General features: G+C 37.8%; 1 long non-coding RNA gene across 2 annotated transcripts in view; it reads right to left on the minus strand.

Moving 5' to 3' along the window:
* Positions 1-3,280: 3,280 nt before the first annotated feature.
* The window catches only part of LOC132303081 (uncharacterized), a 44,271-nt gene continuing 30,319 nt past the window's right edge, over positions 3,281-17,232 (minus strand). For both annotated transcript variants that reach the window (XR_009481087.1, XR_009481088.1), the window contains 2 exons: positions 3,575-3,677; positions 3,281-3,486 (listed from right to left, as the gene is read on the minus strand). This is a non-coding gene — a long non-coding RNA (uncharacterized LOC132303081). The remainder of the gene's footprint in view (positions 3,487-3,574; positions 3,678-17,232) is intronic.

Raw genomic sequence — 17,232 nt, forward strand, 5'->3', positions numbered from 1 at the left:
CATTAATGCAACTTTTTTCAAACATGTGACATATGTTGCCATAACAAATACATTTAACATAATTCAAGCTTAAATTAGATATTCAAACAATTTCTAGTAAACATAATTTGACCTTCACATCACAACTTTTTTATAACATATGCTAACAGTTTCATAAATACAACATCACACCTTTCACCTAACATATTCACATAAAATTTACATCTACATTACTATAATACTTTACCATTAATGCAACCATTTTCTAACATATGGCATATGTTAACAGATCAAATTCATATAACAAACGTTCACTGTACATTACATATCAAAACAATTGGTGTCAAACATAATTTCACTTTCTCACCACAACTTTTATATAACATATGTCAACAACTTCAAAAATACAACATCACATATTTGACCTAACATATCCATTACAAATTTACTTAGACACTACTATAATGTATTGCCATTAAAGCAACTTTTTTCTAACATGTGGCATATGTTGCCATAACAAATACATCTAAAATAATTCAAGTTTAAATTAGATATGCAAACAATTTCTGGCAAACATAATTTTACCTTCACAGCACAACTTTTTTATAACATACGTCAGCAGTTTTATAAATAAAACATCACATCTTTAGGATTGAACAAGGCTAAAACAGATAAATATTGACATAACATTGGCACAAGAACAAGCTTGAAAATGGTATATGCATATACAATTGTAAACTTTTATTATAACTAATGACTAATAGAGTTAATTCACAAATAAAGTTATTTCACAAATGCTAAAACAGATAAAAATGAACATATCATAGGCAGAGGAACAAGCTTCAAAATCTGGTATGTGCATATACAATCATAAAAATTTTATTGTAACTGATGACTAATAGAGTTAATTCACAAATAAAGTTATTTCACAAAGGCTAAAACAGATAAATATGAACATATCATAGGCACAAGAACAAGCTTCAAAATCTGGTATATGCATATATATTCTTTGTTAAGTGATGACTAATAGGGTTCATTCAGAAATAGAGAACAAGGCTAAAACAGATAAATAGGAACATAAAATACGCACAAAAACAAGCTTCCCAATTCTCGGGTTGCCTGAAAATAAGATGAATTCGTGTTCATTAGGACTAATAACCCAGCCTTCAGATTTTTGGATTACCAATAATCACCACCGGATTTGATATATCATTATGAATAAAGTTACAAGAAATTCAAAATAACAACCTAATACTTATAATGATCAGAGCTTCAGCTTCTCGCCGGACTGGTTGACCGGAGCTTCAGCTTCCTACCGGAATAGATGATCGGAGCTTCAGCTTCTCATCGGAAGCCCTGATCGAAACAGCAGCTTCTCGCCGGAATGTATGGTGATTTTTCCCAACCGAGCTTCTGATCAGGGACCTTCTCTTCAGAAATCTTTGTGTGTCTAAAGAGGGACCTTGTCTTCAGACATCTTTCCCTTTATGTGTTTAATGTATTGGTTGCCTTTTTTCTCAGTTTCCCTTTCCTTTGGAGTTCAGTTTGGGTGTTTGAGAAGAGAGTTCTCGATTTACAGAGCAAAGCCATATATCTGTGTATATATATCAGTATCAATTTTGGAGGCAAACTTAATTTTGGTTTTGGGGGGAATTTTAACTTGAAAATGAAATACAGTTTGAGCAGAAAGGGTACAGAAAGGGAAAGGCTACATACAGAAAGGGCGTACAGTACAGAAACGATATCAGCCAAACTATAGTGAAAAAAAAAAGTTACCAGCCTTGCCACCTCAGCCGCGGGGCCCACGACTGGATCGGTTCCAGTGAGAGGCGAATGGAGAGGATTTTTTTCCTCAAACATCTACTTGCATGTGGCATTATGCCACGTGTCAGCATCGGAATGGGGCATAACTCATTATGGCAAGCAGTTTTGTTTTTCTTCGTGAAATAGTAATACGTGGCAAGTGGGCCCCAATCATCTCTCGCGGGATGAGCTTTTGTTAATTGCCGCGTCTCGTGCAAGTTTTTGTTGAGTGAGATTAATGCTCATTTTAATGCTAGAGATTCTTTTAATGGCATGATATCACAACTTAATTATTATTTATTTATTTTTTATTATTATTATTATTATTATTATTTTTTTTTTTTTTTTTTTTTTAAGATTGGTCAATGGGACATGAGAAGGAGAAGGTGTAAGATCCGAACTTTCAAACATGAAAAGTAACTCAGTTATTCGAGTAACACGACACTTGTAGAACTTAATTAAATGTTAATATGCAGTGATAGAACATACTCTCTCTCTCTCTCTCTCTCTCTATATATATATATATATATATATTTCTTATGTGACAAGTTATAAATAATTGATAATCCCGATAATATGGTATCACTGGTGTAAGAAAGTCTTTCTCGAGAAATATTCACAATGGTTTTATTTTCACTATTTTTGTAACTGTATGCACCTTTTTAATTTCTTACCCTTCCCTTCTGTTTATTAGTCCGAACAAATACCATCGAATGGAGAGCATCATGTCCCCCTTTGATTTATTTTATTTTTCAAACAAATACAAAATGTTGGAACAAATACCATCTTACATTTTATATAGATAGTTTATTAAATCTTACAAAATGTCCCCCCTTGATTTTTTAAATTTTTTTTCAAAAAAAAATCTATATATTCTTCCTTTCTTTTCCTTCTTAATTATATAAAATTTATCCCTTAAAATTATTATGTGCTAATATGCCTCCTTGAAACAAATTCCTAGCCCCGCCACAAGTTAAAGTATGATTGCAAACGAACCGGATTGAGCAGTTTTAAAATTATTTGAATGTTGTGCAAAGATAGTATAGGCTATGTTCGGCGGCATTGGAACTTTGGAATTTTTATTATTATTATTATTTCATTATTGGAGCTTTGGAATTGAAATTGATAAAATTAAAAAAAAAACAATTCAAAAAATTGAACCAATTTTTTTTCCAATTCCAGTACTCCAATTCCATGCTACCAAAGTGTTGCTGAGACATAAACTAGGATTGGGATTTACAATCTTCATTGCTCTTAATAGCTATTATGGGCCTGTAGGGAATTTATTTATATATTATTATTAACATGGAATAAATATTAAAAATTCAGACGTGTTAAAACATGTAATAGCTATTATGAGCCTGTAGACATAAACCAGACATGTTAAAACATCAAAATCTCATCAAATTAGTAACAACATAGTTATAAAAGTGATGTATGGGAGAAAGATATCGTAAGCTTAAGATAGAAGAACAATCAACATAGATAGCAACACATATAAAGTCTGAAAATACCTGCATTGCATAAATATTTAAAAAGTCTCGGGATACCCAAAAATGTCCCAGGTATCACAGGTATCAAATATGGACATACAATTGAAATGGTAGAATTATAATAATGAAGTTCTATCAGACAGGTTCATAATCTCTCGTCATTTTATGTGCCGGAAAACACTCAAAAAAAAACATTGCCGCCGTCTTGGACCTGAAAATTTTTGAAACAGAAAGTGAACTGAGCCAAGTCTAATGGTGTTCAAGATATCAGGAAAAGCCACCAATAAGCAGATACGTACATAATCAATTCGGGCGATCAGTAAGCAGTGCTATCACCCAAATGGCAATAGCAACACCAATTGCAACGCCATGAATAATTTCAGTTGATTTATCTTCTTTTTTCTGCAAATGCATTCCAATTCAAAGGAAATAATAAGTCCAAAAATGAGAAAGAAAAAGTAAAAAGTGTAAGGTTGCGAAAGTTTTTAAAGGCCTCTAGTGTTGGGGATTGAAAAACAGCATTTGCACAATTTGAAAAACAGCATTGTCAAAACGACATCTGTTGAGTTTCCAAAGGCCTCTAATCTCTCTTTTTTTCTTCTTCTGACCCTCATTGATTTAGTTATTTACCCTAGATTTTGTACCATTAATTTCACACTAATTACAGAAGCTAAAGTATAATTAGTGGGTAGCAATTTTCATATATATATATATATATATATATATATATATATATGTTGCACTTGCTACTTTTTCTATATACATATACTAGTATAAATGCACATGGAAACCTCATAAGTATAGTACAAATAGACATAAACATTGTATTACAAATACGAAGTCCTGATTGATCTAAGTTTCAACAAAAAGAAACTAATCCTATGTTTGGTTGGACGGAAGGATTTAGAAGGGATGGATGAGAAGGGGGATAAAACCAACTTTTTTGTTTTGGTTGCAGGGAAGGGAAATGAGGGATGAAAGCAAGGAGGGATGAAGCATTCCTCCTTGCTGTATTTTTCTATCCCAATATTGGGGGAAGAGGAGAGAAAAAGAAGGGATAATTAAAACAAATATAAAATTCCATTTTTAACCTTACCAAAAATTTGAAATGTATATCTAATTCTAATAATTTTAGAAAATGAGGATATATTGGTAAAAAGAATATAAAAACATTTTATTCCCTTTCATCCTCTCTATTATCCATTCCATCCAACCAAACAAAAAAAGTGTCACCCCATCCATCCTTTCTATTATCCATTCCATCCAACCAAACAAAAAGTGTGAGAGACATTTTCCCTTCCCTAGGGATGCTTCATCCATTCCTTCCCTCTCCCTTCCATCCATTCTCCCATCCCTCAAACCAAACAGAGCATAAAAGTCCAATCAAAAATATTTTGTCGAATTAACAATTAGGTCTACTACTATTGAAATTTAGTTATTAAGTTGGGGAATGGATTAGTCATGCCCACTAATTGAAAGTCATAAAATAGATTGGAATACTTTCTTTTTTTTTATAGGTAATAATAAATTAAAAAAGCGTTCAAATGGGGAACGCGTCCCTAAAACAATAATTCGGGGACTAAGGCTCCAAAGAATCCAAAAAAATAATTAAAGCATCAGAAGAAGAGCAAAAACTCCTCTTCACATAACTAAAGAAAGAGCGAATAATAACAAGTTTTAGTGTCGCCGTAGACGACTCTTTTCCTTCAAACATTCTACTATTTCTCTCCTTCCAAATGCTCCACCATACGCAATGTGGGACATTTCTCCAGTAATCGCGCACACCTCTGCTCACGCGACATCCTCTCCAGGCATAAACCAATCCTTAGTAGAACGTGGCATTACCCAACACATGCCAAACAGTCCATGACTAAGATTCCAACAATCGTACGCCACATGGCAATGCATTAGAAGATGATTAACAGATTCCCCATCTTACTTACAAAGGCAACACCAATTAACAATGGCAATGCATTAGAAGATGATTAACAGATTCCCATCTTGCTTACAAAGGCAACACCAATTAACAATACAATTTCCCCTCTTCCTCAAATAATCAATCGTCAGAATCTAACCCCACACAGCTGTCCAAACAAATAATGCCACCCTAGTAGGTGCCGAAGAGTGCTATATAGTTTTCCGAGGGAAGACAAAGCTAACAAAATTAGACAGACATAAGAATAAAGATCGTACTTCAAAACGACCGTGAGAAGAGGGAATCCACATCAAATAGATTGGAATACTTAAGAACAACCACGTGATGAAAGTCATAAAATAGATGCATGGACTGATTCAATTGTCCACCCGAAAAGCTATGGAAGAGATATAGGTGAAGATAACTTGGTGGATTTGAATCTGACCTGTAGCGAGGACCATAAAAACAAAAGTAGTTCATAAATTATTAGTATTAATAATTTTAAATTCGTCAAACTGTATTTGATCTTGCAAATGAGGAAGGGCATCATTGCCTATTTTAATTTATAAAAGACTCTACGAGATATACAACCTTGAGAAACCTGAAGATTATATTAAGCTGCACAATTACAAAACCTACTATGTGTACAACAATTACTCACAGTTCAAAGAAGAAAGTATTTTTCTCCTACAACATTCAATGCCTTTCGCTATTACAATCCTTCCTTTTTATACCTCTTTCATTCTTACCCTAATTTTTCTAACTTGAAGCTATAGATAAGGACCATAAAAACAGAAGTAGTTCATAAATTATTAGTATTAATAATTTGCAATTCATCAAACTGTATTTGATCTTGCAAATGAGGAAGTCAGTGCTCTCATCTTGCCTAGTCGGACGTTTTGACGAGGTTGGAGGGTGTGACCGAGTGGGGGTAACACCCTTATCCGACTTACTGCTCCTTTTCCGGTTTCCTTCTCAGGCAGAGGCCAAACGTGTGCTGAAGGAAGGCCGACGACAGTGGGAATCTGTAACTCTGAGGATCGACGTGTGGTCCTTCAGAGTTGGGTGTTGTGGCATTCTTAGAGACAAAGGTCTCAAACAGATCTGGTTGTTTGGCCTTCCTCTGCATCTATGGTGTCATGCTTTGTTCGTCGAAGTGGGAGAGCTTTGTGGTGGGTACGTGAGATCTGATGCGGATGAGACTAAGGACGCTGAAAGCATTCAGATCACAGTGAGAGGTTCGTGTTTATTAACGACAACACCTTCTACTACAAGGTGGCGATTTGGGAAGAAATCTCGCCGGAGCTTGTTCCTTCAACGGAGAGCCTTGAAGGTAGTGACGGATCACACCTTATGACGGAAGAGGAATGGACTAAGATTCTCAGTAAAGGTAAAAAGGGGGTACTTGAGATTCAACAGTGGTTGAAGGATAGAGAAATCCAACAAGCAGTGAAGTATATAGGGGGAAGAAGACGAAGTGTTCAACACACGCCGGCCAAGCTCGTTGATGATGAACAGCGAAGGAATACACGTGGAGGTCGACGGGATGCTCATCCGGATTCCCTCTTATCCTTATCTTTAAGTGTTGATGATAAGATAGGGGAGGAAAAAACTAATTGGGCTGAGGTTGGTGGTGAGATGGGCAAGAAGATGTCAAGGCAAGCCAAGGGTGAGATCGGGCCTAGTCTTAATTTTGGGCTCACTCAGTCTAAACCCAACAGAACTTTCATTGGTTTTGGGCCTAATTGACACGTACAGACAGGGCCTACTGGATTCGGGCCGAATACATGGATCCAAACAGGGCCTAATGGATCTGGGCCTAATAGACGAAAAGGGCCCAAGTCTTCAACCGTCTCTTCCTCAAACACTAAGCAAGGCCCTAATCCTTTGGGGCCATGTAATGAAGAACAAGCCCATGTCAAGCCTCCGTCTCATTTCTCAAAGCGAGTCTTGCCTGAGTTTAATCACGTGCTTTCGTCGGATAAATCTAAGCAGACGATGATGGATGTTGGTCGCCATGGTTCTCGGTGGATTTGGAGTGAAAAGCAAAAATGGGTAGCACGATCTCACGCCTCTCATCTAGGTTTGATCTCTGTTCATTCTCAAAGCTCTCTTTCTACTTCTACTCCTCCTTCGGGTGGAGTGGTGAGAACTGGGGGTGGTTTGGAGGATGAATCAACTCAACAGAGGGGTTTTCTTGGGTCCTCAGGTTCATGGTGTGATGGGTCAATGTTGGATGCCTCAAAAGCCACAACTGGGAGCGTAGGTTGCTTCAATGGGGTGACAGTTTGCGTTGGGTGAGACCTGCACTTCAAACTAACAAATGACTCAGTTGTAGCTCTACTTAAAGAGCTTCGGCTTTTGCTACGTTAAAAGGGCTGAATTGTCTACCATCTGTGAATGAGGTGAGTTTGTCAACTGAAAAAGATGATTCGGAAACAGAGGGGGATATGCAATTAGGAGAGGTTAATAGAGATTTTCCTTCTCAGCAGTATTGTTCTAATGACTCCTATTCCTGGACGAATATGGATCAACCAAATGTGGACTTAATGGAACCTTTGGCAGTTGTGCGGCCAGATTGTTTGGAGACGACCAATGATCTAGGTATGGAATGGGTAATTGAGAATATTGGAGCAATAAGTGAAGCCTTGGGTGTCTCTTCAGAGGTTTATGATGATCGAACCTTGTCTATTCTTCATGAAATGGTTGCTAGGAATGACAATACAGAACCTTATTGAGGCACAAAAGAAGTTAAAGCCAGAAAACATTTTTCGCATCGGAAAGGGGAACAGGAAGTGAAGAATCTGATTTCTAAGGATGGGTCGACTAAAGAAAGGGGAAGGACCAGAAGTGGAAAATGGGGAGAAGGAGGGGAGTTTATCGTTTTTGGTTCTTGATGAAGCTACGACTTATTACGTGGAATGTTCGTGGTCCAAATGATAAGGACAAAAGAAGAGTAGTCAAGGTAGCTTTGAGGAAGTAGAGTGCCCATGTCGTTTGTTTACAGGAAACTAAGATAACTTCTATCACTGATAAGATTGTTAGGAGTCTTTGGGGAGGAAGGTTTATGGAATGGGAAGTGTTAAATGCCTCCGACACTTCGGGATCGAAGGTGGTTATCAAGTATGAACAGTTGGAAGGGTATTTTCTCTGTCATGTGTGTTTCAGATGGGTGTTTTCAGGAGTTTATGGGCTTGTTATTGATAGTGACAGACCAGTCCTGTGGGAAGAGCTTTGCTACGTTAAGGGATTGTGGTCATTGCCTTGGTGTTTAGGCGGGGATTTTAATTCTTTTAGGTCCCCGTTTGAGAGGTCCACAGGGAATAGGCGGTCCTTTGAAATGACCATGTTTTCAGAATTCATTGATAGTCACTTTCTCATTGACCTGCCTTGGAAGGGTAGCCTTTACTTGGTCTAATGGTAGGGATCCAGTTACTTTTTCACAACCGGATAGATTTCTGATTTCTGGGGCGTGGGAAGAGCATTTCCCGGATGTCTCTCAAACTGTTCTAGTTAGAGTGACATCTGATCATGTGCCTTTAGTTCTTGATTATGGTGGTAAGAGATCTAGACGCATACCTTTCCGTTTTTAAAATATGTGGCTCAGATCTGAGGATTTCCAAGGGAAAGTTCAGTCTTGGTGGGAGGAAACGAGTTTATAGGCTCTGCTAGCTATGTGTTAGCTAGAAAGTTTCAGATTCTAAAAAAAAGGGATAAAGAGGTGGAATAAAGAAGTGTTTGGGAATCTTGAATGAAAGCTTAAGGCACTATCTAGCCGTAATGGGGACAAAGCTCCATGACCAGATGGGTTTACTATGCGGTTTCTTAAAGAGAGTTAGGAGGTGGTGCGAACTGAGGGGATGGGCACCTTTCAGGATTTTTATTCTCATGGCATATTTGAGAAATCATTGAAAGCATCTTTTATTGCTCTCATTCCCAAGAAGGGCGGTGCCTCTGATATTAATGACTTCGGCCAATCAGCTTAGTGGGATGTATGTATAAGCTCATTGCCAAGGTTCTCGTCTCCAGGATGAGTAATGTTTTGGATGGTCTTATTTCAGAATCACAGAATGCTTTTGTTGGAGGACTGCAGATTTTGGATTCTGTTCTTATCGAAGGGGAATGTGTTGATTCTAGATTGAAAAGTGGGGTTCCTGGCATTTTATGTAAGCTTGACATTGAGAAAGCCTATGATCACGTTAATTGAAAGTTTCTTCTTTATCTACTTCGGAGGATGGGATTTGGAGATAGGTGGATAAAATGAATTGAAACTTGTATCTTGTCCGTTATGTTCTCTGTGCTCGTGAATGGTTCCCCTGCAAGTTTTTTTGCTAACTCGCGTGGTCTGAGACAAGGAGACCCATTATCGTCTTTTATTGTCGTGGAGGGATTGAGCAGATTAATGAGAAAAGCGGAAGATTTGGGTTACATCAGGGGGTTAAGAGTTGGCAGAGATGTTGAACATCAAATGCAGATCTCCCATTTGTTGTTCACGGATGACACTACGGTTTTTTGTGAAGTCTCTCAACTCAGTTATATGAGATGCATTCTTGCTTGTTTCCAAGCGGTTTCTGGACTAAAGATTAAAGTTGGAAAGAGTGTGCTTGTTCCAGTAGGGGATGTTCCAGATATTTCTTCCTTAGCTGTTGTTCTTAGGTGTGGAGTGGGCACTTTTCCACTTCCTTACTTAGGATTGCCTTTGGGAGTTTCCTCTACAAGAGTTGGGAATTAGGACCCAGTGATTAATAGATATGAGAAGAGATTAGCAAGATGGAAAAATACAGTATCTTTCTAAGGGGGGGAAAGTCACTCTCATTAAGAGTACTCTCTCGTCCCTTCCTACCTACTTTTTATCTTTGTTTCATATTCCATACTCTGTCGCTGAAAGGATTAAAAAAATTCAAAGAGATTTTCTATGGGTTGGAAGGGGAGAGGAGTTTAAGTATCATCTTGTTAATTGGGAACAAGTCTGCCAACCGTTGAAAATAGGCGGGTTAGGCATTCGAAAGCTGGTCCCTTTTAATCAAGCTCTCTTGGGAAAGGGGTTATGGAGATTTGGAAAGGAACGCCATCGTCAGTGGAGAAGAGTTGTCTCATGTCGCTTTGGAGAGGAGAGTGTCCTCTCTCCCAGTCACTATTACTGGAGGAGTTGGTGTGTGGAAATTCATTCGAAAGGGCTAGGATGTTTTCTCTTCACACATTAGATTCAAAGTTCGTGATGGTAGACATGTTCGATTTTGGGAGGACCTATGGTGCCGAGATCAGCTGTTGTCTCACTCCTTTCCTAGACTTTACAGTATTGTAGACAATAAGCACGTCTACGTAATTGATTGTTGTCAACTTGATAGCAGTGGAGTTACGTGGGATGTGCGTTTTAGGCACCTCTTTCAGGATTGGGAAATGGAGGAAGCTTGTGTTTTTTTGGATACGTTGTATAGACAGCAGGATGTTGGCAAAGGGTGTGATGATATTTTGTGGGTCCTTTAGCTCATGGTAGGTATGGTGTCCGATCCATGTTCTTGTGTTTGTCCAACTTCGTTGTTCACGATTTCCTATGGAAGTCTGTTTGGCGTTCTAAAGCTCCTCTTAGAATCGCGTTCTTTGTTTGGACTGCCACATTGGGAAAGATTTTGACATTGGATAACTTGACAAAGAGAGGCAACATCATTGTTAATTGGCGTTATTTATGTAAAGCAGACGGTGAATCCGCGGATCACATTCTTTTGCACTGTCCTGTGGCGTACGATTATTAAAATTTCATATTTAGCATGCTTGGCGTTTATTGGGAGACAATGCCCCGTTAAAGAACATGCTCGTGATTATTGGAGGATTGTTCCACATTGTGTTTGGTGGTGTCTATGGCGAGAGACGAATAACAGAAACTTTGAAGGAAAGGAATCGTCCTTAGCAAATCTGAAAATTCATATTCTTCGTTCTTTGTTCAATTATGTAAGAGGAAGCGCATACTCCTCGATTGATGACTTCTTTGATCTTTTGGATGCTATTGGTCCTTAGGTCTTTTTTCTTCTTGTATTAGGGACGCGTTCCTTTTTTGAACGCATTTCTAATATACTTTTTACTTATCAAAAAAAAATGAGGAAGGGCATCATTGCCTATTTTAATTTATAAAAGACTCTACAAGATATAAAACAACCTTGTGAAAACTGAAGATTATATTAAACTGCACAATTACAAAACCTACTGTGTGTACAAGAATTACTCACATGTCATAGAAGAAAGTATTTTTCTCCTACAACATTCAATGCCTTTCGCGATTACAATCCTTCCTTTTTATACCTCTTTCATTCTTACCCTAATTTTTCTAACTTGAAGCTATAGATAAGGACCATAAAAACAAAAGTAGTTCATAAATTATTAGTATTAATAATTTGCAATTCATCAAACAGTATTTAATCTTGCAAATGAGGAAGGGCATCATTGCCTATTTTAATTTATAAAAGACTCTACAAGATATACAACCACCTTGTGAAAACTGAAGATTATATTAAGATGCACAATTACAAAACCTATTGTGTGTACAAGAATTTCTCACAGTTCAAAGAAGAAAGTATTTTTCTCCTACAACACTCAATGCCTTTCGTTCTTACAATCCTTCCTTTTTATACCTCTTTCATTCTTACCCTAATTTTTCTAACTTGGGGCCTATGCTTCGGTATCATCAGCCTGGACCCTCCTTCTTGACTGTCCTTCTTTTTCGGCCTCCCAATCAAGTGATTGGTCCACACAATTCATCCTAGGCCCGCCTGTCTCGCTTTGGCCTTCAGCGTGGTTGGTCCATATTCTGTGTGATCTGTCGCTGCTTACACGTGGCACGCTAAAATTGGTGACGCGTCCTCCCCAAATGCCATGTTTTCATTCGGGGATATTTTCGCCCCTCACCTTGCCCCCAATTTCGCCCCTCACCTCGCCCCTCACACTTTTGTGGGGATGAAATTTCAAATGTAAGGAGGCGAACGGTTCGCCTCCTTTTTGGATATTGTCGTAATCAATGCTTTAATGGGAGCGTGTGCCTTCGGGTCTCGTGCGGGTCTTTTCCAAGTCTTCTCAGCATGTCAGACTTCACTATTTAAGAAGGGACAATGTTTAAGTCCTGCCCTATTAGGACAATTTTAGTCCTGCAAGCTGAGTTGGTCCAATAAGAGGCTGACACCTCTATTCAGCTCTAAAAAATACAAAGCATGAGTTATGCCCATTTACTTAGGGCTAGACCCGACAGATCATTCATTACCTTTTTGTTTCTCTCTGCTACGTCTTCATTTCTTTTTTGTTTCTCTCACATCATGCTCCCATGTCCCTAGGTCTTGCCCTCACCACATACTGCAAAATTTGTAGAATAGTAATGGAGGTGCTAAAAATGTTAAGATTTTATTTTTATTTTGTTTTCGTTTATGCATTACAATGAATTCATGTTCTTTCCTTGAAGGTTAGAATTTGAAGAAAAAGCTTTTTCACTTTACCTTTCTTTTGTTTTTCTTTTTTATTGAATTTTTTTTTTTTTTCCTCTCTATTTCTTAAAGAAGAAGTGATGATCAGATACCAGCTATAGAACATTTATTCCCTTTGCTAAAGAGCATAACTATATATATAAAAATTGAATGAAACTTCACCCAAAAACTATCAATACATTTTTTTATCTAATCAAAATGAAGAATACCATTTAGGAAAAAAAATATATATATATATCATTTTTTTATGGAAAACGAACCTAAACAAGTATGAGAGGAAAAGGATACAAACAGAAACCTTTGTTTTTGAAAGGAAAAAAACCCAAAATTTGAACACAATTAAGCTTGAATTAAGCTCGTTTTGAACAAAAAAATTCAACAAAACCCATACTTGATTTAAGCTCTTTGAAAGAAGAAAAAAAAAAACAATTTGCATCGGAAAATATAATATTTGAACATACCTGCTTCAAGAATGTGAATCAAGAAAAAAAATTTGAGTTAATCCTTGCTAAGACCAGAACACTGTCCGAAATCAAGGGACTGGATTCGATGTTTCCTAGAGTTTAGATTTGTGAATGGAGGCGACAATGTGAAACGGAGATGGGAGCATGATGTGAGAGAAACAAAAAAGAAATAGACATATGCACATGGGAGGAGAGAGACTTTTCTACAGCAATCTCTCCTTCCTTCATCGGTGCATTTCCGGTGATCATCTTTTCCTTACTTTGAGGCCAGTTTTCTTCGCTTTTTCCCCTCAAAACCTTTTCTTTTTTCTCTCCAGTGGATTTCTGGATTCCTTGTAATGGCCATCGATCTTGAAGCGCTTCGTGTTAACTGCTAGATCCCCGACAATGTTTACATTAAACACTACCCCAATGACGCAAAGTTCAAGGTTGGGGAGGGTTTTAACCCCAGTTAGATGATCTTCTCTTCCCCTCAGTTAGGGGTTTTTTGGGTTTCCTCTACATCCCCTGCATCATTTAGTGCTTAATACGCTCAACCTTGCCATGCTACAAGTCAACCAGAACTTCTTTGGGATAATTTCCATGCTTCTCATTCTAAATCAGAGGTAGAGTCTCGACCTTAGTATCATTGATTTGCTTTTCTGTTATAAGGTGTGTAGAATCCGCCTTAAAAATAATCGATACCACTTTTTTCCTATCTCAGGTCGTGCAATCTGAGCCGATAACCCCAACTATTGAAAAGAATGAAAAGACGATCACATAATGGTCTGGGGGAATTGGAAGACCAAAGTATCCGAGTCTGCCCTGATCCCCTCCTCGTTCAGGGAGTGCACTCTCTGAACATTCACCCCCTTAGGAAGCATAAATATGTGTGTAGCACGCGCGTGCGTGAAACTTGTCTCGTCCGCTTCTATAGATTTATTTGTCATTTTGTTGGTGTCCCCACAGATCTCTTGGACTACTCCATTGCGAAGGGAAGGCTCCTCTACCTGCGCCAGAAAGTGTGGAGCAACGTCTTACCCCCGAAGAAAGTGTCTGTCGAAGCCGCTAGGATGTCTGATACTAACATTCGGCAGAAGAGCCGCCGGATAGGGGAATGTGAACCAGACTCTACAACCCAAGAAAAGTCTTTGGGGAAAAGAATAGAAGACGGCAAATCTGGAGGTTCCAATCAGAGCGCACCAGCACCCAAGCGTTCAACCGTTCATCAACCTTCTTCTGCCGTTCAGGTTCAGGCTTCTCGATCGGCCCAAGCAGTTGCCTCTGGTTCCATTGCAGGGGATACTTCTCGTTCGAGCAAGCCATGGGCTCCCAAATTCCTAAAGGTTGATGGGTCCTTCGTGACAGCTGAGGACACCATGTGTTTGCTTTCAAGGCATGACCTGTTTGCTAGGGTGTCTATCTGTGCAATGGAGGTGAGAACTCCCCCATTCGTCATAATTCTTTACTTTCAGTTTATGTGTATTCTCTCATTCACCTGTTGTACTTAGATTCCACTTCTATCCTTGCAGACCATGTTCGGGATAGCTTCTCTATGTCACACCATTGAGGCTGGTGATCGTAAGGTAGCGAGCTTGCACTCTCAGAAGAACAAGTTGGTTCTTGAGGCCAACAAGGTGGTTGTTCGACACCAGGAACTTGAATAGAAATGTACTGAGTTGTCTAGTGCCTGGGCAGTGGAGAAGGCAGCCAGGATGGCCGCAGAAAAGAAAGTTGACCCATCTGTGTGTGCTGTCACTGCTTACACATGGCACGATATGATTGGTGACACATCCTGCCCAGATGTCGTGTTTTTATTGGGGGATATTTTCGCCCCTTCACCTACCGTCTAGGCCATGATGTCATATGATACTCAAAGAATATTTCAAATAGCTACTGTACAAAATGCAAATTTAAGCTTGGTCATGGCCGTTAAACTCTTAGCCTTCTTAACTGACTGATATGCTACCTTTTTTCACTGGTTTGTGACCTTAAAACAGTTTGGTACACAAGTTCCTCCCTTGAACAATTTAAGGTCTTTTATAAAAATCACATGTAGGTGTAAGAACTATGTACAATCAATAAAGTCCACTCACATCTTTGATTGAGCAGAAAATATTTATCTACGTATAATATTTTTTCTTCAATGAATTCTTTATCACCTTTCATGCGTATAAAACTTCCTCCATCCGAAATAAGGCCAGGTATCGAAATGGTATATCTAAAATAACATCATGAAACATATTGAAACATTTTTTTGACATGAATCCCTTGTGAGACCATTTTTTGAGATTTCCAATAGATAGAAAGTTGCACCTATTACTTTATAAGAAAATGTAGTGCTACCAACATGAAACATTTTGAAATTAAAATAGTTGCAACACCTATATATATACAAACTACTAAGCATTCCAGGAAAAACAACAGAAAATTAAAACTGATACGTAATCAAAAATTTACTTCTATTGCATGAAAAACTAATTTCTTTGGACTTCTACTGAGAATTAATGTTTAAGGCTGCAAAAATAACAAAAAAGTTGAATGAAGTTGTGCATGGCCTATGAATTAACATATATGAGGTTTCACGAGGATATATCACATTTGAATTAAACAACTCTTGCATAAACAAAGAAAGTTGAAAAACCGAGAATAAATCCTCAAACAAATGAAAACAACTGGTTTTGTGGAAAAGAAATTCATGTTGCTAAGAGTTTTTGTTAAATAGAATAATTTGAAATGTGTTAAATTAAAAATGAAGAGATAGAAGATAAGAGACAAGGCTTAAAAAGTTAAATATAATAGGAGACATGCCTTGTAATAGAAAGAACGGAAAAACAAAATTCATATATAGTAACAGCAAGTGATGCAATTCTAGTAACTGAATTAAAGAATCATGCATACATTACTAGCATTTCCTTCAACTTATAATCAAAAGCATTGACTTAAAATGTGATGACCATGTCATCTTTTTCTCTTTTCTCCCTAGTTTATTTTATTTTTAATTTTATTTCCTTGTTGTCTTAGGGTTGTGTGGACCCAAGGTAGGGTCAAGTGTTCGGAAATGGCTTCCGACACTTGATGCATTTCATTCTAGTGCATTCTATCCTCAAGACATGATTTAATTGTGTAGCACTTACATGCTTCTTAAGTTGTATTTTGTGGGGTTATTAGTGCTATTTCTTTTTTGGGGTCCTTTGTGCAATTATCTTTAGAAGATATTTTATTTTGGGGCATTAGTGCGATTAACTTTTAGAGATATTTCTTGGAGAGACTTTTATGCAATTAGGGAAAGTTAGGACATGTGCCATTTGATGATTAGGACAAATGTTGGAGTTTGAGTGGAGACATGTGGGGGACCAAGATTGAGACAAGTGGAGGGCTTATATACTGTTTGAGAGGTAGTTCTAGGGTTAGTTTTTATGTTATATATCATATTTTGTACACTTTTCTCTAATCTTCTTCTTCCTCTTACCGGCTACCCAACCCGACCCCACAGTGCAAGTAGTATTTTAAGTCAGGAACTTGCAGAGTTGGAGGAAAATCGAACCCACACCCAAGTGCTAAATACGGGCGTCTAGCACTTAGAGACTCCCACTACCACCATTGTTGCTCCACCTCAAACCATATTCCTCCACCACCTCTCATCTTTTGACAACATCATAGAAGGGAAAAAGCTTGGTGGTTCCTTTGGCAACATAACCCTTATCTTGGATTTGCATTTGCACCATCTTGTTCTTGGATTTCTAGGAGGCTTTCTCTAGTGAGGTAGGGGGTGTAGTATAATTGTAACCTAGGATTTTCGTTGTGGTTTGGAGAGTTTCATGAGCTTTACTTGTGTTGTGTGAGTTATAGAGAGATTTAATTGTTTTTAGTTCTTAACCTAAGTTTGCTTGACATTTCTATGTTATGTAGCTTTTAACTTCATTGTTCAAGTAATGAAGTAATATGTCTTATTCTAGTATCCTTGTAAATTATAAATTGTGGTATCTATATTATCTTCATACTTGAAGTTGATTTACCTTGTGTTAAGACTTACTTAAGTTGTGTATGTATTATCTCTTAACCCAATGATCCTATATCCATGTTTATGTGCCTTGAATTGTTAGAATGTTAGCAACATTTAATGCTAGCAT

Source organism: Cornus florida, unplaced genomic scaffold (genome assembly GCF_030987335.1).
Source record: "Cornus florida cultivar Cherokee Brave unplaced genomic scaffold, ASM3098733v1 CherokeeBrave_3.0.0_Hap2_Chr04, whole genome shotgun sequence".
Classification (NCBI taxonomy): Eukaryota; Viridiplantae; Streptophyta; class Magnoliopsida; order Cornales; family Cornaceae; genus Cornus; species Cornus florida.